General features: G+C 36.7%; 1 protein-coding gene across 2 annotated transcripts in view; it reads right to left on the bottom strand.

Moving 5' to 3' along the window:
• ARHGAP24 (Rho GTPase activating protein 24) overlaps nt 1–26,078 on the bottom strand; it is a 771,354-nt gene that overhangs the window by 364,719 nt on the left and 380,557 nt on the right. The gene's annotated exons all lie outside the window — the stretch shown is intronic.

Genomic DNA, 26,078 nt, shown 5'->3' with positions numbered 1-26,078 from the left:
ACAGTTTTTCAAAGAGGAGGAGCTAAACACAATTTCTAAAACCCTAAAAACACAGACACTTAAAATCTTTTTCCTTAGGTGGATAATTGTCTTGGGATCCAGTGGAGATGCATGCTTATTATTACACACCATCTTTCACTTATCTAACACAATGGCAAATGTGTTTCAGGCATATTAGTTTACCCACAGAATAACTTTAGGCAAGTTCTTTTTATTTGAAAAATTATTGTTCACGTCCCTACATTTACAAGGTCACATTGAGCAGCAAAGGCTTTGACAATACAAAATGTTCACTTATAACTAACCTATAAGATTAGTCTCCATTCAAACATTCTTCCCAGCTTATCCCATAGCCATAGCACATAGTTGCAATCATACTTGTTTAATATAAGATGAAATACATTTATTTGCATAACTATTTTAAGACAAAATCCTAATAAAATTTATTTACTGTTTATTATGAAACTAGGTCCTCCTTTTAAATGGATTCACTTTTTTTCTATTTCCAATTTTCTTTAATAATGAGCATCCCCTGTTCTACTCTTACCACAATTTTTAGATGAATATATTGATGCAAAAAGGCAGACTGTCTCAATTTCTTTCATATCCATAGAATGCCACACCAAGAGCCCGGACAAATTCAGGCCTAACTTATGTCAAAGTTCGTGCTTTCACCCATTATGCAGTCTAACTCTCCAAGAGAAAATAATAAGAGCCACCATAATTGAGGTATGGCTGTAAGGGGTCGCAGAGAGAGTGAAAGAGACATTAGAAGATTCTTGATAAATGTGAGTGGAAACCTTGGGAGCTACTAACATACACAAGACCTTGAAACTGGGAACACCTGTTCACCATGGTAGCAAGAATCACTGCACATGAGAAACAGGCATGCCACTCATTTTCCCTCAGGGGCAGAAAACTAATTTGAGAGACTGATTTCTGATATGCTCCAGTGCACCGTCACCCATCTCAGAGCCTTTGCATCTGATCTATTTCTGTTGATGATATTGAGCCAAATCCATTAAAATGTATCAGTTTGGTTCCAAAACCCTTGAATGCTCTCTAAGGAAAACATGTCCGAGAGAATAGCATTCTATGTCACCCCTTCAATTCAATTCACCAATGCAATCCTCTGCTAGATCTGAGCAGTGATAAATTGATTCAGATTTGTCCACGCTCCCAGGGTGCTCACCCAGATAAACAATGCTCATTACACTGTCCTATGCTCCAATAACTAGGTAGTCTAAAACTATCCATTGCCAAGTGGCTAAAAATAGGTAAGCTCCTGCAGAGAAGGTGCAGTTTGATGGCATTTAAAAGTGCCATAGTGCTGAGTAATGAAGGATCTCTTCTTCAATTCATAATTTAATTAAAACTTTATCATCCTCCACAAAGGACATGTACTGGGTTGCCCTCCTCATTGTTGTAATGAAAGCAACAGAGAAGGCACAATAAAACAAAGAAACACTCATGATAGAAAACAAGTGAAAGCATTCTCAGGTTAGTTTAAAAAAGTAAGGGCATGTATTTTGCAGAACATGCTAGAGGAAAATAAAGTTGCCTTAGAAATTGATAAACATTGAACTGACAGTGAACTTGGAGCATTTGCAGAAGTAGTGACCAAAAATTAGTCTTGAAACAAAGTTAACACTCCTATCCCAGAAGAGTGTGGGGCACATAGAGAAGGATCAGTTGTATGAGGACAACATAAATGTCCTAGATGAGAACAGAAATAATGTCATTGTTCCTGCTGGCTAATGATGTTCACCAATTTCTCAATGATGAGAAAATTCAGTTGGAGCAGCACCAAGTGTATACCGTTAATATCATTCAGTTTGCATTTAACAAAACAGATAATTGTACAGGATTTCATTTCAGAGTGTGGACTTAATTCCTAACTAAAAGTTAGCAAGGGTTATTCTAGCACATACTATATGTTAGCACTTTTCTAGGTATTTTATACACATGATTTATTTAATCATCACAATAATTCATTGCCATAGGGAATATTATCATTCTCCATTTACAGATGGAAAATCTGAGCCACAGAAAGGTCAAGTAATAAGTTGAAGGTCCCACAGGTAGTAAGTGGAAGAGCCAGGTTCAAACTAAGCAGTCTGGCTCCAGAATTCACCTCAGCACTGTGCTGCCTCTCCAAAGAAGATCGTCAGGTTTGATTACATTAACAAATTCATAGCAAAGGATATCTATTCAGTACTGTCAATCATACGCTATATTGACCATATGGCTACAGAGATGAATACTACGGCAAATGTGTTTATATGTAAATAATAAACACAATAGGTTTCATAGAGGCTAGGTTATATACATGACTTTAGTGCCGGGCATAAAGGAAGGAGTGGTCAGCATTTTATAAGCCATTTGACTATTTGCCCTAACTATAGCACTCATTTTTTGTTGCCTCTACTGACAAAAACAGGGAAGCATTAAGTAATTAGTATCCTTTAAAAATTCTGTATTATAATGTCTTATGTCCTAAAGTGTGACATATTACAACAGCCTCCTTTCCCTCCTCCCCTGTTCTCTCTCTCCCTTCCTTTCTCCTTCTTCCTTCTTTCCTTCCTTCCTTCTGACATTCCATTCACATTTTTTTGAGCATATACTAGAACAAGACACTTTCTGCAATAGAATCTGTTAAAGACAAAAGAGGATCTTAAATAGAAGATATCTTTAAGTAGAGTTTAGAAATTTTCATTTCATTCTTAGTTTCCCTCCCACTGACACATTTTACAGCTTCCTTTTCATAACTGCAGACCCCCAGACAGTAAGAGGCACACCTGCATCAACACCTAGCCCCAGAGCTTTGGGCTGGTCTGCAGCCAGCACCAGGCCTCGTGTACTCTCATATTGCATCTCGCTTGAGCCCCATCAACACCTGAGGAAAAGCACAAGACCTAGGGACTCAACCCTGAGAAACCTGGCGCAGTGTGGCCACTGCTCCAACACCTGTGCTGAATGAGGAAGTATCAAAGTTAATGTGTGACAACTCGAAGAAACTTTTCTTTTCCTTCCTTATGATTTAAAACTCATCCCAGAGTGGCTGTGTTATGTGTGACAATAGAGAAATCCACAGAGAAATAACTAGGAGAGATTAAACTGAATTGAATTTATCAAAGATATTAGGGAAGGGGTACAGAGACAACTGATGTGTGACATTTCTTAGTGATATTGCATGATCTGATTGATACCAGTGAACTGTTAGACTGTATGGCATTTTTTATTTTGTTTTGCCAACTGTAACTTTTTTGGAGAAACTTTGTGGTTAAAATAAAAGGAACTTAAATGGGTTTGATGCAGAGTGTAAAGCTCTCTATAGGGAATGCTGTAATCTACATTTCATTAGTTCTATTTAAGCAGAATGGCAAATGTCTGTCCATTCTGGCCCTGAGAGAGATTCTACTTTTTCTCATTCCAATTATTTATAATGTCTACTCCAGCTCCAAAGGAAGAATGCCCCTAAGTAGACAGAAGTAAAGTCAGGCCCTTCTTACTAAAGGCAATGGAACTTCACAGAACTCTAGCTGCATGATATTGAAGATACCCTTCTACATCTGCAAAGCCTGTTCACATAGCTCTAACAGTCCAGTGAAGGAAGTAAGGCATTTATTATTATTGCCTCTCATATTCTGCAAGATTTTTTTCAAATGACACCTTATCAATCTTTCTTTGGCAATTCCTTATAAAATAGCAAACATTTTACACCCTGCCCTCCAGCCCTTCCTATCCCCTTGCTAGCTTAAATTTTCACCAAAATGCTTAACTCTATCTGGCATATTATGTATTTATGTATTTATATATTGTCAGTTTCAATCTAGTAACATGAAAAGAATGACTTTGTTTTGTTCACTGGTCTACCCTGGAGCTTGGAAGAGTGCCTGTCAGATTTAGTCAATATTTATTGAAAGAATAAATAATGAATAAAGGAATGAGTATAAGGGCTCAGAAGAGTGTGACTTGCTCAATTTATAAAGCTAATTGGTGGTAGACTCTAGACTCAAACTTTGACTGTGCAAATCTATATCTTTTGTTCTTTCTATAGAAATTTTAAATGCCCCTTTGAGTCCTGATACTCAAAGAGTGAAGCTATTTCCTAAGGCGTTTGGCACATAGTAGGTTCTCAATAAATTTTGTTGCATCTACATCTGAATAACTGAATATACTACCCACCACATAAATGTTATGATTTTCCACATACCTGAAAGGCTTTGAAAGTGCTGTAGTGGGAGAAAAGGAGAAGCAGACAGTTCCTGAGATTTCAAGGAGAATAAGCAAAAGAGGTCAGCTACTGTATGTAAACTATAATTCTTGAAGGAATCCATTGCAATCCCCATAAACACTTTGGTTACTGCACACATCCTCAACCCTTTTCTTCGCACTAATCTCTTCAAAATGTTCGTTAAGATATTTCTGTAAGATGGATCTAGTAGCACTTAGTTGTCTTTAACTTCATTTGAAACAATTTTGTTAGATTGTATGTGACAGCAGTCATATCAGGTGGCATTTTAAAAAGACTTATCAAAATTGGTGAATGTTTGTGTAGCCATTTTAATATTGAAGATGGAAGAAAAAAGCAACATTTTTGGCACATTATGCTTTATTATTTCAAGAAAGGTAAAAATGCAACTGAAACACAAAAAAAGATTTGTGCACTGTATGGAGAAGGTGCTGTGACTGATCGAACATGTCAAAAGTGGTTTGCGAAGTTTTGTGCTGGAGGTTTCTCACTGAATGATGCTCCATGGTCAGGTAGACCAGTTAAAGTTGATAGGGATCAAATCGAGGCATTAACTGAGAACAATCGACATTATACCACACGGGAGATAGCCAACATACTCAAAATATCCAAATCAAATGTTGAAAATCATTTGCACCAGCGTGGTTATGTTCATCACTTTGATGTTTGGGTCCCACATAAGTGAAGCGAAAAAAACCTTCTTGATTGTATTTCCGCATGTGATTCTCTACCTAAACGTAATGAAAACGTTCCATTTTTTTAAACAAATTGTGATGGGTAATGACAAGTGGATACTGTACAATAATGTGGAACAGATGAGATCGTGGGGCAAGTGAAATAAACCACCACCAACCACACCAAAGGCAGGTCTTCATCCAAAGAAGGTGATGCTGTATATATGGTGGGATTGGAAGGGAGTCCCCTATTATGAGCTCCTTCTGGAAAAGCAAATGGCTAATTCCAACAAGTACTGCTCCCAATTAGACCAACTGAAAGCACCACTTGATGAAAAGCATCCAGAATTAGTCAACAGAAAACGCATAATCTTCCATCAAGATAACTCAAGACTGCATGTTTCTTTCATGACCAGGCAAAAACTGTTACAGCTTGGCTGGGAACTTCTGATTCATCTGCCGTATTCATCAGACATTGCACCTTCAGATTTCCATTTACTTAAGTCTTTACAAAATTCTCTTAATAGAAAATATGTCAATTCGCTGGAAAACTGTAAAAGGCACCTGGAACAGTTCTTTGCTCAAAGAGATTAAAAGTTTTTGGAAGATGGAATCAGGAAGTTGCCTGAGAAATGGCAGAAGGTTGTGGAACAAAAGGGTGATACGCTGTTCAATAAAGGTCTTGGTGAAAATGAAAAATGTGTTTTTTATTTTTACTTAAAAACCAAAGGCACTTTTTGGCCAACACAATAGAAATTTAGAAATGCACAGAAAAATACATAGAAAAAAACATAAATCTCCTGTGTGTAATTTCACTGTTCAGAAAAATAATTATAACAGGCCTCTGTATATCTTTTCATTTCCACCACATGCATGTATATGTTGTATTATAAATAGTTGAGATTTTAATGTATGTACTATTTCATATCTGCTATTTAACAACTTAAATATGAATTATAAGCATGTCCCATTTCATTGAGTATTCTTAAAACATAAGTTTAAATGACTTTTCTGTGAATGCAATATAATTTCTTTAACCATTCCCATATTTGTAGATATTTTGTTGATCCTAATTATTTACTATTATAAACAAAGACATGAAAAAATCATGTAAATGAGTATTTATAAACTTTTCTGATTATTTCCTTAGAATAAAAACCTTTTTTGTGGAATTGCCAGGTCACAGAGTATAGACACTTTATATTTTGAGGTATGCTGTATTAAACTCTCTTAGATTATATCTGGGCAGATTATATTAGATTAAACTCTCTAAGCAATATATTTCCCTGAAGTTTTGTCAACATTTTATGATTAAAAATATATTTTTCCAATTTGATAGACAAATTGGATCTCTCATTTTCTATAACTTTATGACAAAAATAATATATGTTCATTACAGAAAATATGCAAAATATAGACAAGAAACAGAATAAAATAAAAATTACCCATATTCTAATACATGCAAAACTCTTAACACTTTAGTGTAAGTGCTTTCAGCTTTGATTCTTTGTGTGTACTATGAATGGCCATAGCAATATACCTAAAAACAATAAATTTTTTTTAAAGTAGGATGAAACATACATTTTTAAACTAAAACATGAAAGTTTTCTCCTTTTTAGTAGGTATTCATCTGTACGAACATTTTAATGGCTGTTTAGCGTTCCAACATATGAATAGAATTTATCTCAAGTCCCCTATTGCTGGTTACAAAGGTTAATTCCAATAACATTATTTCAAGCCTATTTAATAAAGGGATTTTTCATATGCTTATTATCCATGGGTAATTCTTTCATGATTTGTCTCATAGATCTATTTTTCAAAAGATATAGCCATAGTTTTCTTCCCAGTATTGGACAGCTGGAGATTTCTACAGCAGGCAAGTTAAGCAACAGGCCAAGGAAGTGCTTCTCACTTCAACATACTGAGGAGAACATCTCTGTAGCCACCCCAGTTCAAAGCATCTCATTCAAGCCTAATGAGTCATCTAAGCCTGTTACTGGAAAACAGGAAATCTCAAGTTCCAGTCCAGTTTTGACATCATCTGCTTTTGCAGTCTAAGGCAACATCTCATTCTACAGGCTGCATTCTGTCCGTGCGTGTGATATCTACTGAGTTGCCTTACAAGGATTTGCAAAGATGTGTACCACCTTTTAAGCAATTCTAAAAATACTGAGAGGGGTGAATGTGTCTCCTTTCTGGTCAGAATATTACCAGGCAGCAACCTGGATAATAATAAGCAATGTTGTTGTCCAAATGAAAGTTTTGACCTTGAAGATGAAAATTATATGGACACAGTTGATTCAGAGCGCCTAACCCACCATCCACTAGTAACCTAATTACCTGATTTTGCAAAACAGAAAAACTGGTCCTTCTGCATGTTCTGTTTCTCAGAGTATAGGATCATAAATCATTTGGTCACACCAGCTACAAACCTCCCCTCCAAAATCCCCTACCTAATCCATCCTCAGGTACTGTTGACTTTCATACTTTGCATGCTCTGGAGTCAATCTACTTCTTTTCACCTCAACTCACCTCTTTGGCTTGTCACCTTCCACATTTCCAGGCCTCTGAAATCTTCCTGAATCTTCTCTAGCCTCCTTGTAGGCCCTTCTCCATATGCAGACAGTGTAAATTTTCAAATACGGAAATCTTACACTTTGTCATGAGAGCTTCACATTGTTATCACAGTCCTTGAAACGCATCTCACATTATTCTATTCTTGCTTTTAGTGAGTAACTATCTTACCACAGTTTTCTCACATACTGTTCCTTCTACCTGAACAGTCCACCACCACCACCGTCCTCCCGCTGCCCCATCTTCACAAGCACATCCTATTCATTAAGACCTAAACTCAAATATCATTTCCTCAATGAACACAGTCTTGATTTCTCACTTTAGGTCAGTATTCCTGATTAAGTATTCTCATAGGCTCAGGACTTTTCCTAGCACAGCTACGTTTTTACTTATCTCTGCCTACAACACCAAATTATAAGCCCCAGGTGTGCAGGAGCATTAATGACTCATTAGCGTTGTCCCATAACTGTCTCCCCAGCACCTAGCACAGTGCCAGATACACATGAGGAAATCAAAATTTTAACATGAAATGAAAGAGTGAATGAGTGGGGAGGAGCTTCAAGATGGCGGAAGAGTAAGACACAGAGATCACCTTCCTCCCCACAAATACATCAGAAATACATCTAGACGTGGAACTGCTCCTACAGAACACCTACTGAACGCTGGCAGAAGACCTCACACCTCCCAAAAGGGAAGAAACTCCCCACGTACCGGGGTAGGGTAAAAGAAAAAAGAAAAAACAGAGGCAAAAAAATAGGGACGGAACCTGCACCATTGGGAGGGAGCCGTGAAGGAGGAAAGGTTCCCACACACTATAAGCCCCTTCGCGGGCGGAGACTGCGGATGGCAAAGGGGAAGCTTCGGAGCCGTGGAGGAGAACGCAGCAACAGAGGTGCGGAGGGCAAAGCGGAGAGATTCCCTCACGGAGGATCGGTGCCGACCAGCACTCACCAGCCCGAGAGGCTTGTCTGCTCACCCGCCGGGCCGGGCGGGGCTGGGAGCTGAGGCTCGGGCTTCGGTCGGATCCCAGTGAGAGGACTGGGGTTGGCGGCGTGAACACAGCCTGAAGGGGGCTACTGCGCCACGGCTGGCCGGGAGGGAGTCCAGTTGACGTCTGGAGCTGCCGAAAAGGCAAGAGACCTTTTCTTCCCTCTTTGCTTCCTGGTGCGTGAGGAGAGGGGTTTAAGCGCGCCGCTTAAAGGAGCTCCAGAAACGGGCGCGAGTCGCGGCTGTCGGCACGGACAACACAGACGGGTGTGGGACGCTAGGGTTGCTGCTGCCGCCACCAAGAGACCTGTGTGCGAGCACAGGTCACTCTCCACACCGCCCCTCCCGGGAGCCTATGCAGCCCGCCACTGCCAGGACCCCGGGATCCAGGGACAACTTCCCCGGGAGAACGCACGGCACGCCTCAGGCTGGTGCAGCGTCATGCTGGCCTCTGCCGCTGCAGGCTCACCCCACATCCGTACCCCTCCCTCCCCCCGGCCTGAGTGAGCCAGAGAACCCGAAGAAGCTGCTCCTTTAACCCCGTCCCTTCTGAGCGAAGAACAGACACCCTCAGGTGGCCTACATGCAGAGGTGGGCCCAAATCCAAAGCTGAAACCAGGGAGCTGTGCAAATAAAGAAGAGAAAGGGAAATTTCTCCCACCAGCCCCAGTAGCAGCGGATTAAATCTCCACAATCAACTTGATGTACCCTGCATCTGTGGAATACCTGAATACACAACGGATCATCCCAAATTGAGCAGGTGGACTTTGGGAGCAATGACATATATATATTTTTCCCTTTTTCTCTTTTTGTGAGTGTGTATGTGTATGCTTCTCTGTGTGATTTTGTCTGTATACCTTTGCTTTTACAATTTCTCCTAGGGTTCGGTCTGTCCGTCTTTTTTTTTTTTTTTTTTTAGTACAGTTTTTAGTGCTTGTTATCATTAGTGGATTTGGTTGCTCTCTTTTTTCTTTTTTTTTTATTACTTAAAATTTTTTTTAACATTTATTTTTTATTTTAATAACTTTTTAATGTTATTTTATCTTCTTTCTTTCTTTCTTTCTTTCTTTTTCTCCCTTTTATTCGGAGCCATGTGGATGACAGGCTCTTGGTGCTCCAGCCAGGCTTCAGGGCTGTGCCTCTGAGGTGGGAGAGCCAAGTTAAGGACATTGGTCCACAAGAGACCTCCCAGCTCCACATTATATCAAAATGCGAAAATCTCCCAGAGATCTCCATTTCAACGCCAAGACCCTGCTTCACTCAACGACCAGCAAGGTAGAGTGCTGGACACCATATGCCAAACAACTAGCAAGATAGGAACACAACCCCACCCATTCACAGAGAGGCTGCCTAAAATCATAATAAGGCCACAGACAACCCAAAGCACACCACAAGATGTTGACATGTCCAACAGAAAGACAACATCCAGCCTCATCCACCAGAACACAGGCGCTAGTCCCATGCACCAGGAAGCCTACACAACCCACTGAACCAACCTTAGCCACTGGGGGCAGACGCCAAAAACAGCAGGAGCTACGAACCTTAGGCCTGTGAAAAGGAGACCACAAACACAGTAAGTTAAGAAAAATGAGAAGACAGAGAAACACACAGCAGATGAAGGAGCAAGGTAAAAATCCACCAGACCAAAAAAATGAAGAGGAAATAGGCAGTCTACCTGAACAAGAATTCAGAGAAATTATAGTAAAGATGATCCAAAATCTTGGAAATAGAATGGAGAAAATACAAAAAATGTTTAACAAGGACCTAGAAGAGCTAGAGAGCAAACAAACAGTGATGAGCAACACAATAAATGAAATTAAAAATTCTCTAGAAGGGATCAATAGCAGAATAACTGAGGCAGAAGAACAGATAAGTGACCTGGAAGATAAAATAATGGAAATAACTACTGCAGATCAGAAGAAGAATGAAAAGAATTGAAGACAATATCAGAGACCTCTGGGACAACATTAAATGCACCAACATTCGAATTTCAGGGGTCCCAGAAGAAGAAGAGAAAAAGAAAGGGAATGAGAAAATATTTGAAAAGATTAAAGTTGAAAACTTCCCTAATATGGGAAAGGAAATAGTTAATCAAGTCCAGGAAGCACAGAGAGTCCCATACAGGATAAATCCAAGGAGAAACATGCCAAGACACATATTAATCAAACTATCAAAAATTAAATACAAAGGAAACAGATTAAAAGCAGCAAGGGAAAAACAACAAATAACACACAAGGGAATCCCCATAAGGTTAACAGCTGATCTTTCAGAAGAAATTCTGCAAGACAGAAGGGAGTGCCAGGACATATGTAAAGTGATGAAGGGGAAAAAACTACAACCAAGATTACTCTACCCAGCAAGGATCTCATTCAGATTTGATGGAGAGATTAAAACCTTTACAGACAAGCAAAAGCTAAGAGAATTCAGCACAACCAAACCAGCTTTAAAACAAATGCTGAAGGAACTTCTCTAGGCAGGAAACATAAGAGAAGGAAAAGACATACAGTAACAAGTACAAAACAATTAAGAAAATGGTAATAGGAACATACATATTGATAATTACCTTAAATGTAAATGGATTAAATGCTCCCACCAAAAGACATAGACTGGCTGAATGGATACAAAAATAAGACCTTTATATTTGCCATCTACAAGACACCCACTTCAAACCAAGGGACACATACAGACTGAAAGTGAGGGGATGGGAAAAGATATTCCATGCAAATGGAAATCAAAAGAAAGCTGGAGTAACAATTCTCATATCAGACAAAATAGACTTTAAACACAGACTATTATGAGAGATAAAGAAGGACATTATGTAATGATCAAGGGATCAATCCAAGAAGAAGATATAATAATTGTAAATATGTATGCACCCAACATAGGAGCACCTCAATACATAAGGCAAATGCTAACAGCCATAAAAGGGGAAATCTACAGTAACACAATCACAGTAGAGGACTTTAACACCCCACTTTCACCAATGGACAGATCATCCAAAATGAAAATATATAAGGAAACACAAGCTTTAAATGATACATTAAGCAAGATGGACTTAACTGATATTTATAGGACATTTCATGCAGAAACAACACAATACATTTTCTTCTCAAGTGCTCATGGAACATTCTCCAGGATAGATCATATCTTGGGTCACAAATCAAGACTTGGTAAATTTAAGAAAATTGAAATAGTGTCAAGCATTTTTCGGACCACAGCACTATGAGACTAGATATGAATCACAGGAAAAAATCTGTAAACAATACAAACACATGGAGGCTAAACAATACACTACTTAATAACCAAGAGATCACTGAATAAATCAAAGAGGAATCAAAAAATACCTAAAAACAAATGACAATGAAAACATGACCACCCAAAACCTATGGGATGCAGCAAAATCAGTTCTAAGAGGGAGGCTTATAGCAATGCAATCCTATCTCAAGAAACAAGAAACAGCTCAAATAAACAACCTAACCTTACACCTAAAGCAATTAGAGAAAGAAGAACCAAAAAACCCCAAAGTTAGCAGAAGGAAAGAAATCATAAAGATCAGATCAGAAATAAATGAAAAAGAAATGAAGGAAATGATAGCAAAGATCAATAAAACTAAAAGCTGGTCCTTTGAGAAGATAAACAAAATTGATAAACCATTACCAGACTCATCAAGAAAAAAAGGGAGAAAACTCAAATCAATAGAAGTAGAAATGCAAAGGGAGAATTAACAACTGACACTGCAGAAATACAAAGGATCATGAGATTACTACAAGCAACACAAAGCCAATAAAATGGACAACCTGGAAGAAATGGAAAAATTCTTAGAAATGCACAACCTTCGGAGACTGAACCAGGAAGAAATAGAAAATATGAACAGACCAATCACAAGCACTGAAATTGAAACTGTGATTTAAAATCTTCCAACAAACAAAAGCCCAGGACCAGATGGCTTCACAGGAGAATTCTATCAAACATTTAGAGAAGACCTAACGCCTATCCTTCTCAAACTCTTCCAAAATATAGCAGAGGGAGGAACACTCCTAAACTCATCCTATGAGGCCACCATCACCCTGATACCAAAACCAGACAACGATGTCACAAAGAACAAAAACTACAGGCCAATATCACTGATGAACATAGATGCAAAAATCTGCAACAAAATACTAGCAACAGAATCCAACAGCACTTTAAAAGGATCACACGCCATGATCAAGTGGGGTTTATCCCAGGAATACAAGGATTCTTCAATATATGCAAATCAATCAATGTGATACACCATATAAACAAACTGAAGGAGAAAAACAATATGATAATTCAATGGAGGCAAAGAAAGCTTTTGACAAAATTCAACGACCATTTATGATAAAAACTCTCCAGAAAGTAGGCATAGAGGGAACTTACCTCAACATAATAAAGGCCATAAATGGGAAACCCACAGTCAACATCATTCTCAATGATGAAAAACTGAAACCGTTTCCACTAAGATCAGTAACAAGACAAGGTTGCCCACTCTCACCACTATTATTCAACATAGTTTTGGAAGTTTTAGCCACAGCAATCAGAGAAGAAAAAGAAACAAAAGGAATCCAAATTGGAAAAGAAGAAGTAAAGCTGTCACTGTTTGCAGGTGACATGATAATATACATAGGGAATCCTAAACATGCTACCAGAAAACTACTAGAGTTAATCAATGAATTTGGTAAAGTATCAGGATACAAAATTAATGCACAGAAATCTCTTGCATTCCTATATACTAATGATGAAAAATCTGAAAGTGAAATTAAGAAAACACTCCCATTTACCATTGCAACAAAAAGAATAAAATATCTAGGAATAAACCTACCTAAGGAGACAAAAGACCTGTATGCAGAAAACTATAAGACACTGATGAAAGAAATTAAAGATGATACAAATAGATGGAGAGATATACCATGTTCTTTGATTGGAAGAATCAACACTGTGAAAATGACTATACTACCCAAAGCAGTCTATAGAATCAATGCAATCCCTATCAAACTACCACTGGCATTTTTCACAGAAGTAGAACAAACATTTCACAATTTGTATGGAAACACAAAAGACCCCGAATAGCGAAAGCAACTTTGAGAAAGAAAAATGGACCTGGAGGATACAGGCTCCCAGACTTCAGACTATACTACAAAGTTACAGTATTCAAGACAGTATGTTACTGGCACAGAAACAGAAATATAGATCAATGGAACAGAATAGAAAGCCCAGAGATAAACCCACGTACATATGGTCACCTTATCTTTGATAAGAGGCAAGAATATACAATGGAGAAAAGATAGCCTCTTCAATAAGTTGTGCTGGGAAAACTGGACAGCTACATGTAAAAGTTTGAAATTAGAACACTCCCTAACACCATACACAAGAATAAACTCAAAATGGATTAAAGACCTAAATGTAAGGCCAAACACTATCAAACTCTTAGAGGAAAGCAAGGTTCTTTTTGACCAATCATCTCCTAGAGAAATGGAAACAAAAATTTAATAAACAAATTGGATGTAATGAAACTTAAAAGCTTTGCACAGCAAAGGAAACCATAAACAAGATGAAAAGACAACCCTCAGAATGGGAGAAAATATTTGCAAATGAAGCAACTGACAAGGATTAATCTCCAAAATTTACAAGCAGCTCATGCAGCTCAATATCAAAAAAACAAACAACCCAATCCAAAAATGGGCAGAAGACCTAAATAGATATTTCTCCAAAGAAGGTATACAGATTGCCAACAAACACATGAAAGAATGCTCAACATTATTAATCATTAGAGAAATGCAAATCAAAACTACAATAATATATCACCTCACACCAGTCAGAATGGCCATCATTAAAAAATCTACAAACAATAAATGCTGGAGAGGGTGTGGAGAAAAGGGAACCCTCTGACACTGTTGGTGGGAATATAAATTGATACAGCCGCTATGGATAACAGTAGGAGGTTCCTTAAAAAACTAAAAATAGAACTACCATCAGACCCAGCAATCCCACTACTGCACATATATCCCGAGAAAACCATTATTCAAAAAGAGTCATGTACCACAACGTTCATTGCAGCTCTGTTTACAATAGACAGGACATGGAAGCAACCTAAGTGTCCATCAACAGATAAATGGATAAAGAAGATGTGGCACATATATACAATGGAATATTACTTAGCCATATAAAGAAACGAAATTGAGTTATTTGTAGTGAGGTGGACGGACCTGGAGTCTGTCATACAGAGTAAAGTAAGTCAGAAGGAGAAAAACAAATACCGTAGGGTAACACCTATATATGGAAACTAAGAATTTTAAAAAGGTCGTGAAGAACCTAGGGGTAAGATGGGAATAAAGACACAGACCTACTAGAGAATGGACTTGAGGATATGGGGAGGGGGAAGGGTAAGCTGGGACAAAGTGAGAGAGTGGCATGGACATATATACACTACCAAATGTAGGGTGGATAGCTAGTGGGAAGCAGCTGCATGGCACAGGGAGATCAGCTCAGTGCTTTGTGACCACCTAGAGGGGTGGGATAGGGAGGGTGGGAGGGAGGGTGAAGCAAGAGGGAAGAGATATGGGGACATATGTATATGTATAACTGTTTCACTTTGTTATAAAACAGAAAGTAACACACCATTGTAAAGCAGTTATACTCCAGTAAAGATTAAAAAAAAAAAAAAAAAAAAAAGAGTCAATGAGTGAATATGTCTTCTTCTCCCTTTACTTATACCATACTATAATACTGGTGACTACCTTGGTTTTAATTTGACTATCAGCTGAGAAGTGAGAAAACTAATGATATCCTGATGATCTTAAAGGCTTTAACTGATTATTTATGTACTGAAAAGAAAGATATTCAGTACTCAAATTATCTTTATAAGGGTTCTTTGAAACACACAGGGAACTTTTATACCTAAAATATTATTAAAGGATAAAGTTAATAAGCTACTGTATGGGGGAAGGTGCCAAGGATGATAAGTGAGAGGAACCTAACCTGCAATGATTGTCAGCAGACAAGAGCCTGAAGGAAGAATCCCTATACAGATGCATTTCCAAGGTGGTCAGTCACTCCACATGGCCTTAAATGTTCAGCACTTCAAATAAATGACCTTATTAAGGACAATGTGTTATGTGCATTTTCTTATCCCCCAAATTAATGGGGAACAAAAACCCATGTTAATTAAGGAAAAATTTGGCTTAGTTTCTTCTGAAAATGGAAAATATTAGTTTGCCTACAATGATTAAGCAGTTTGTTTCCTCACAGTGCCATGATGTGTAACAAAATAAATGAGCTGGTGCATTTAAGAAAGCAGCATCTTTGTTCATAAATGTTACTAAAAGTAGGTTTTTATGAACTTGAAATATAAAATAATCCCTAATATATTAGACATTAAAATAGTGAAGCTTGATCCAGGGAGGTGGTAATGATTAATCAAAGGTAATTTTCTCAGTGTCATCACAAAACCCACACTGCAAGATTTCTCTCTAAAATTTAATAATGTTTGACCTAAGATGAAAGTCCCTTTTATCAAGGACTGAGGAATTTAAAATGGAACACCCAGAGAAAAACATTCAGAACTTGCCATGGCAGGAAGAGAGAGGCCACTCTTTGATTCACCAAATCAGTTGAATTAAAAACCCCACCAAGAATTTAATATAAGACAGTCTATTGCACAATTTTGGACTTGTTTGTGCACCACTGTTCTATTTGCTTCCATTCATAACCTCTTAATTTGGAATCAAAGTAGTAACATATTTTGAATATCCATGTATATAATATGCTAAATACATGAGTTTAAAAGATGGTATAATGATGAGCAGGGAGGGGGGTAGCACTGTCATTAAATTTTTTGATAAAATGGGTCCTTTGAGTACCAGTGACATATCTACTGCTTCCTTCTCAAATAGGATTATGCTTTCTTGTTTTATCACATTAGCAAACTTGTCTGTGTAAAACAAAACTGTTGGTGGAGGAATGATTAATCACGCTGTCACTTTGAAGACATTTCCTCTCTACTGTCACCCAAATCTTCCCTTAAAATTTTGTGTTTCTTCAGAAAAGTGGAGCCTCATTATAAACTGGCTACATGGTCATTTGCTTTAAATAGTACATCTTGCCTTGGGAATTATGTGAGATATGATATATTTTTTCCTTCAATGCTGCTTCCTTTTTCATGTTCAATGCAGAGTTTTATCTTTACCATGGTTTAGCTTTAATAAATAAAAAAGACAAAATTCTGGAAATAGTAATATAAACATCTCACTACATTCTCTATCACACAGAAATATTCTGGCTATCTTGCCATACTCAGAACAGCCCTGATTCCCAACTTGACTTCTAGATTCAATACAATCCCATTTAAAATCCCAGCAAGTTATTTTCTGAGTATCTACAAACTGATTCTAAAGTTTATATGGGAGACAAAAGAACCAGAATGGCCAACACATTATTGAAAGAGAAGAACAAAGTCAAGAACTGACACTACCCAACTTCAAGACTTACTATAAAGCTACAGTAATCAAGACACTGTGGTATAGAGATCAGTGGAGCAGAGAGCCCAGAAGTAGACCCACATAAATATACTCAACTGATCTTTGACAAAAGAGAGTCTCTTCAACAAATGGTGCTGGAACAACTGGACACCCACATGCGGAAAAAAAAAAAAAAAAAGAATCTAGAACAGACCTTACATCCTCACAAAAATTAACCAAAATAGATCATAGACCTAAATGTAAAATGCAAAATTGTAACACTCCTAGAAGATAACATAGAAGAAAACCTAGATGGCTTTGGGTAAGATGATACCTTTTTAGATACAGCTGATAACGGACTGTTTTCCAAAATATACAAAGAACTCTTAAAACTCGTCGGTAAGAAAACAATTTGATTAAAAAATGGGCCGAAGATCTTAACAAATACTTCATGAAAAAGATATACAGATGGCAAATAATCATATGAAAAGATGCTCTGCATCATATATTATCAGGGAAATTAAAACAATGAGATACCATTATACACATATTAGAATAGCCAAAATCTGGAACACCAAATGCCGGTGAGGATCTGGAGCATCTGGAACTCTCAATTATTGCTGGTGGGAATGCAAAATGGTAGTCACTTTGGAAGACAGTTTGGCAGTTTCTTATAAAACTAAACATAACCCTTCTTTTTTCTAACCCAGCAATCATGCTCTTAGGTATTTACCCCAAAGGATGAAAACTTATCTCCACACAAAAACCTGCACACAGAGGTTTATAACAACTTTATTCATAATTGCCAAAACTTGGAAGAAACCAAGATGCCCTTTAGTAGACGAATGGATAATTAAACTGTGGTACATCCAGACAATGGAATATTATTCAGCACTAAAAAGAAATGAGCTATCATGCCATGAAAAGACATGGAGGAAACTTAAATGCATGTTACTAAGTGAAAGAAGCCACTCTGAAAAGGCTACATGATATATGACTCCAAATGTATGAAATTTTAGAAAAGGCAAAACTATGGAGACAGTAAAAAAATCTGTGGTGGGAGGGAAGAGGGATAAATAGGCAAAACACAAAATATTTTTAGGACATTGAAAATATTCTGTACGAAATTATAATGATGGATACATATCATTAAATATTTGTCCTAACCCATGGAGTATATGATACCAAGAGTGAACCCTAAGGTAAACTATGGACATTGGATGATAGTGATGTGTCAATGTAGGCTTATCCTTGGTAACAAAAGTACCATCTGGTGAGTGATGTTGATAATGGGGGAGATTATGAATTTGTAGTGGCAGAGGATATATGGGAAACCTCTGTACATCCCTCTCAATTTTGTTGTGAACCTAAAACTTCTCTAAAAATTTGTTGAGAGAGAGAAAGAGAAAGAGAGAAGAAGAAGGAGGAGGAGGAAGGGGAGGGGAAAAGGCGGAGGAGGGGAAGGGGAAAAGGCAGAGGAGGGGGAGGGGAAAAGGTGGAGGGGGGAGGGGGAAAGGGGGGGAAGGAGGGGGAGGGGAAAAGGAGGAGGAGGAGGGAGAGAGGGAGGAAGGAAAGCCCTGAGCCTTTGTGAGTTGCTTTCTGTTCCCTCTCCTTCTTCCCATGCAGGTAATAATTCTGTCTAATCACTACAGAACCAATTTTCCTACCTAGGGACTTCCTATGTTCTCATTTTGGGAAACTGGTTTCATATGATAATATTTTGCTTCCAGTAAATGAATGTCTTACTGAAAGTGTGTGTTCTTTATTAATCTCTAAAAATTAACAGCTTTAAAGAATCTGTGACTCCTTGAAGTAGCTTTTCCACATGGACAAAAGGAAAAGATTGTATCCATTTCTGTTTACTTTCTTTATAAAATATTCTATAAAAATTTTAAATAAAACATTCCACATAGAAAATACCAAAATTCAGCATTCACTACTTCAAAACCTAAGCAGTTTCAACATTGTTATCTGTATACTGTGAAAAGAAATTTTTATTGGTTCTCAACTGGGGGCATTTGGCAATGTCTGCAGACATTTTGGGTTGTCACAACTTGGGGAGGGGGTGCTACTGGCATCTAGTGAGTAGAGGCCAGGGATGCTGTCAAACACCCTACAATTCACAAGACATACACACAACAAAGAATTGTCCAGACTCTAATGTCAATAGAGCTGACATTGAAAAACCCTGCTTTAATATAAAGTGAGTTAAAGGAGAGGTTCAAATAAAAGAGGTTGCTATATATAACACTGAGCAAATAGTTATCTCTTAAATGGGTTTTGATTAGTAGAAATACCCAAGTTTATTTCCAAGTGTTCATTCGGTCATTCATTTATCTAACCAATATTTATTAAGCACCCATTATGTGCCAAGAACTATATGAATTCCTTGTGATACAGCCCTGAATAGAACAGAATACAATTTCACTTCCACAGCAGTTACATTTCAGTTGAGAAATAGACAACAAAACAATAAATTTAAGAATAGAGAATGTGATGAATGGCACAAAGGAAAGAAACAAAAGGGGCTCTTATAGAATGTTGAGAATTAATCGAAAATGAATAAAATAAAAATGTGTCATATGTCATAACATTACTACAGTGTTTGGACAAAATGAATATATTATTTTGTGCTGTAAAAGCCACCCTAAGAGCATATTCAAATTTTATCCACCACTTACCAATGATCTTACTGAGGAAGAAAGTTTGATTTGAGCATCTATTTCTTACATTCTTTTGTAAAAGATGACCAGAATGCAAAACTAAAAAGTATTTTGAAGGCATGCCTCAATTTGAATATATTGCCCTGGGAATGTTTAAACAAAAAGTGTTTGTGAGAGTTGCTAACAGAGTTGAATAACTATACCATATTACATATGCCTAGCATGAAAAGCATATTGATGGAAACCACATCATGAAGGAGAAGCAGCACAAGTTCTTCAAGTGAGTAGCTCAGCACAGAAATGCCTGAATTTTGAAAATACTTTACCATATGTGATCTCAAATACCCTGTGGAGTTTTAGCCTTCCAAAGGAAGATAAGTGAATTCTCTAAGCCACTGTAATGAGAAGCTTATTCTATAGCAAAATACACATCTGAATGTGCTGTGCCTTCTAGACCTTTTTCTCTGATAGATGAAGGTCCCATCTCCTCTTTCCTCACCTGAAGTACACAAAGTCCTAACTTTCTTGCTCTTCTAAAATCCATTCTCCACATAGTAGCCACAGTGAAGTGAATTTTTTAACATAGATCGGATCATATCACTCCCCCTCTTAAGACTCTTCAATAAATACATTTTTCCACCACATGCTAGGAAATAAAATATCCTTAATGTCCTCAACAAAGGCCTGGATTATCTGGTCCCTGCCTATAGCTCCAGACTCTTCTGTCCCCTCTCACTGCATGACTCTGCCTCAGTCACAATGCCTTCTTTTCTGTGTCTATAACACACCCAGCTCTTTTCCACTCCAGAGCTTTTGCACCTGTCGTTATAGACTTTTCTACCACGAAGAAATCTGCCACCCCATCCCCTAATTCTCTATTTTAGCACACTGGTTTCTTTTTTCTCTATACAGCACTTCTCATGATTTATAACTATATATTCTTTTTAGGTACATATTTATTGCCTGTGTTCCCAAATAAGATGTTAGCTCCATGAAGCTGTAACCATGGTACGTTATCCTCAATTTTAGTCTCAGCATCTAACAGGTTGTTGGGTTTACAGTAAGTTTTAAATATATATTAACTGAATGAACAAATAAACAATGTAAAATGAATTCATTTTGTTTAAAAAAAAGTGTTATCTTTGCAGACCACAATTTACAAAACATCTACAATTACTGCAAGTATAGAGTTTATTTAAGGTCATAATATAAAATGCAAAATATAAATAGTAGAGTCATTTCCACTTATATTTGAATTTTACGTGTAGGACTCATGATACATATAATACAAAATTAAAATTTAATATATCAGTTTTAATAGCAATCACATCTATCTCTTAGGGTAAAATCTTTTCTTTCAATAAAATCATGAGGTGCAATATTATTACATCAACATTGCCAAAGTATGGTTATTAATATAACAAATCTATTATGAGGAGGTCACCTGAGTAAACAAATCCAATGGGAATTTTCCATCCAATAAGCATGCATCTTTCACCTAAGGTAAGGAGACTTCTGCTCTATGGACCTTTTACATACAAAGATGATTTTCTGGCTTTATTTACTGATTCCTCGTTCCCGGAGGAGAAACATAGTATAGTGGGAAAAGGAGAGAAAGTTCAAGAGGCACTGAGCTCTGTTTCCAGCTCAACCACTTCTCTAGGTCCAGGCTCTTGGGCAAGCTGCTCAGCATCACTGGGGCTCCAACATCCCCACTTGTGAAATGAGATGTTTGCCTTCATATGTTGTAATACCTTATGCCCGCACCCTCTCCTAAGCATCTCTCCAGAGTAAGGTAAGCTAATCACCTCCTCTCTCTAATTCCTCCTCTCCCTCACTGCAAGCAGCATGGCAGACCATTCAGACTTGTGTTGTCCAGTGTGGTAGTCAGTAGTTACACATGGCTACTAAAAACTTGAAATGTGGCTAGTTGAATTAAGGTGTGCTGTAAGTGTAAAATACACATAGATTTTGAAGACAGTACATAAAATGTAAAATATCTCAATGATTTTTACATTTACTTCATGTTGAAATTATATTTTTGATATATTGGGTTAAGTAAAATATGTTAATAAAATTAATTTCACCTGTTAATTTTATTCATTTTAATTACACTCCTGGAAAATTTTAAATTACTTATGTGGCTTCCATTTGTGACCTGCATTATATTTCTACTGAATAGCATGACTTAGTTTTTTTCAATTTGCAATTACTTGTTTGCCTTGGGAAATGTTGTAAAAATTTATTACTAAAATTCCTTCAAACTTGAATATCCAAGTTCCTATACGTCTATAGTCATATAGCCAAATGAGATTATAATTATAGGTCACTATTAATATGATATGAGATCCAGCACTACAATTCAACCCCTTGATTGATCTCATTCATCTCACTCTTTTCAAATAACAGTTTCGATGCCAAAAATCTAAAGGAATCATCATTCATTAGTATAATGATGAGCTACTGAGAAACCTCAAATTGTAGCTTTGCCAAGATGCTAAAAAAAAAGTTACACACACACACATACATAAACACACACATTCTCAGCTCTGCCACTAAACATCTGTGGGATTTGGGACAAGACATTCACCCTTCTGAGCCTCAGTTTCCTTATAAGTGGACTGATGGAGGCGTGTTAGGAAGAATGAAAATTAGCTATCATAATTCTGATATGCCTAAATATAATATGAATAGTTAGAATGGGCCATAGCTGTAGAATGTGAGAATAGCTACACATTTGAGCCTAATGAATTCAGACTCTTTCAATAGCTCCAGATCCTGTATCCATTCATTAATCAGACAGAACATAGCTAAATTTTCACCTCATTTAAAAAAGAAAATAAATGAGTTTCAAAAATAAAAAGATGAATTGATATCAAATTTATATTTTGAGAAGTCACGAAGTTTCTACTTTTTTGCTTTATAATGTGGCTGCATAAAGAATAAGGATTCTTGGGACATACTAAACTTTAACATATCTATCCCTTAGGATAAGCTTGAAATCATACTCCAAATTAAAATGAAGGATGAAAAGTGCACTTGATAATCTCCCAAGTGCCATCTCAGTTGTCACAATACCGTCGTCTGTCATAATTATGGACTCACGAGGCTTCAGATATCTTCACTGACATTTTAATTGGGAAATTTGTTTGCTTAATTTCATGTTATATCCAATTTACTGTAGGCTCAACTGATAGAATATTCTGAAAGTAAAATTGTACTTATTAAGATTCTCTACTTATTAATCTGTTAAGGCAACCATTCCAGATGGAAATTATCAAGGTGTTTATGATAACAGCTATATTTAAAAATCAACCTCTTTATATATATATATATATATTATATTACATATATAATATATATAATAACCTCATTAAGCAAACATTTATTTAATGCCTCCCATACATCAGTGTCTACACTGAGAAAGACATAGTCACTGCCCAAAAGGAGCATAAAGTTTACATTTTCAAAGAGATTTTATGCAAAATTTCTTATAAGATCTTTATGGTAGCCATATGACTAAAGGTAAAGAACCAAAGCACTGACAAAATTGGGGAATAGGTAATATTTTTCTTTACTTCTTACTCCTGTAGGCAATTCCTACCCTCCCCCACAACCCCTTTTACTACCTCTAGGAACCAGTTTGCTCTCCTCCAATAAGGGATTGATTTTCTCAAGAAACTTGGTTTTCTGAAGTAATTTCTCCTTATCCTCAACCAATATTAATTAAGTGCTAACTATGTGCTAGGCAACGGAATGATATGAATAAGACTTTGCAGCTTTCCTCACAAAGTACATACTCTAACTAATAACTATATTAAAAGCAAGGAACTCTTAAACATCAGAAAAGTAAGTATTGAGTTGTAGGCTTTTGGGCACAGTAGAAGGTGTTGACTATTTGACTGAAAGAATAAATTGTCGACTTCCCTCTAAATGAAGAAAAGAAATCAATAACTCTTTTTTTATTACCAATTCATACCAATGATGTCTTACATCTTAAGATAGAGTGAAAAAATATCTTCTAAACATTATTTCTAATACGCGATTTATTCATGAAAGTAACATGTCTACAGAAAATATATATTTAAGTACTGAAGGTTACAATGAAAAGTGAAATCCTTGCTTAAAAAAAAACCCAAAAAGCTATTTTTCAGTGACAGGCTGAGTGCTTTGCGTGAATCTGCTAGTCATTGTTCCTTTAACGTGAACTCTTTTTCTTTTACAAATGATGATTTCATATATTTTTAAAATTTTATTTTATTTAAATTATACTTGGACTTAAAATATTATGATATCTAGTTAAAGAAGAGTCTAGCAATGGACATTTTGAATGCTGTTGGAAAACACTAAGGTAAACTTGAAATTAGATTCCATGCTCTTCATTATAGTAAAAAAAATCTAGCCTTTAAGCCATATAACTTTTATTTTTTTGTTAGAACACCTAGGGCAAATGCTAGGTATTGTGTTGAACTGTTTTATGTATCAATTTCACTCCATTTGTATTTCAGAAGAATATTCCAGATTTCAGTCCCTTGGATTGGCCATTTTCTATTTTAGAAAAGCTGGTCTTAAAACTGAGAGACAACTAAGATTACAGGAAGAAAGTGAATGCAGGATTTTAATTGCTTTCCTCATAACCACAGAGTCTCCAACTAAACAAGAAAAGAATTCCTTGAGCCCCTGAAAAGGTTCCATCTTCCTTCTTTTCTCTTAACTAATTCAGAATTTGTCTGAACATCACTGGGACAATAATATTTTCTATGGAAGATAAAAAAAAAACTGGAAAATGCCCACTCAGAAGTTGTTGTTAAATAACTTTATTATGAGGCTCAGGACCTTGACTCCTAATCTTTTTGGCTTCCCACTCTCTATTTAATGTTTGACCTTCAATGCTGGCACAATCTTGGCTCCATTCCCAAAAGCACAAAAGACTGCATGCATGTAAGAATTAGAATCTTTAAGATAAAACTGAATTCATAAGCATGCATCACAGTGTTCGTTATAGAAAATGAAAGTGCATTTCCAGGAATTATTTGGTTGCTACTTGTCAGATCCCATTCTGTCTAAGATTTTACAAAGCCACCAATGGTGATACTGGTTGGGTGGGAAAAGCTAAGTTTTCGTGAGCAAAATGATATATTTTTTGCATACATGCATGTTTATTATTACATTGGTAAATATGAAACCAATGAAAATAATGAATCACAGAGTATATTAGTTCCTTTGGAGAAACTAGTAACCTAGTTATTGTTGAGTAAGAAAAGCAGGATGGAGAAAAGTAGGCTTGATATGATATAATATTAGTAAAAGGACATACCTTCCTATATTGTATATATTACAAGTAACGGTAAGCATGAATACTCATGTATATGTGTATTTCATGTAATTATATGCATATGAAAAAATATAGAAGGAAATGTACTAGGTTGTTAACATGGGACATTTTTTCTTTGGGGAGAAGATGAAAAGGAAAAAAGGGAGAAAGAAGTGCCCAAAAAACTGTTGTACTTCAACAGCCAACAACATACTCCCACGTGTTGGAAAATGAACATGGAGGGAGCTACTAGGTGATGATAGGTGTCCGGTAATGGTGGAATGAGGAAGGTTCCATTTATATAATTATGTAAAATTATGTACACATGCATATGTATAGAATTTTTAATGTGATAAAATATAATGAATTTGGTCATTCTGTAAAATATTTCAGCAGTGTCTTCATTGAACTACCAGTGATTTCATACCTGTGAGTCATCATTAATCCATCCTTCTCCTTTATTGAGATCTTTATTTCTTTATGCAACCTCAAGTTACTGTCTAGTGTCCTATCATTTCACCCTGCAGGATTCCCTTGAGCACTTCTTGCAAGGCAGGTCTGGTGGTAACAAACTCCCTCAGCTCTTTTCTTTCTGGGAATGCCTTAATTTCTCCCTGTCTTTTGAAGGATAGTTTTGCTAGATGCAGAATTCTTGGTTTACAGGTTTTTTTCTTTTAGTACTTTGGATATTTTGGCCCACTGCCTCTGGCCTCTACAGTTTCTGATAAGAAATCTGCTGAAAATCTTACTGTGGATCTCTTGTATGTGACAAGTCACTTATGTTTTGCTCTTTTCAAAATTCTCTTCGTCTTTGTGACAGTTTGATTACAATGTGTCTTGGTGTGGTTGTTTTTTGGGTTCATCTTACTTCATCATTGAGTTTCTTGGGTGTATATATTCATGTCTTTCATCAAAGTTGGGAAGTTTTCAGCCATTATTTCTTCAAATATTCTCTCTGCTCCTTTCTCTCTCTCCTTTCCTTCTGGAATTCCCACGATGTATATGTTGGTCCACTTGACAGTGTCCCACAGGTCCCTTAGGCTCCATTCACTTTTCTGTAATCTTTTTCTTTTGTTCTTCAGACTCAATAATTTCCATTATCTTCTCTTTAAGCTCACTGATTATTTCTTCTGTCTG

This window comes from Kogia breviceps, chromosome 6 (genome assembly GCF_026419965.1).
Source record: "Kogia breviceps isolate mKogBre1 chromosome 6, mKogBre1 haplotype 1, whole genome shotgun sequence".
Taxonomy (NCBI): Eukaryota; Metazoa; Chordata; class Mammalia; order Artiodactyla; family Physeteridae; genus Kogia; species Kogia breviceps.
This window is presented reverse-complemented; position numbering and strand designations above follow the sequence as displayed.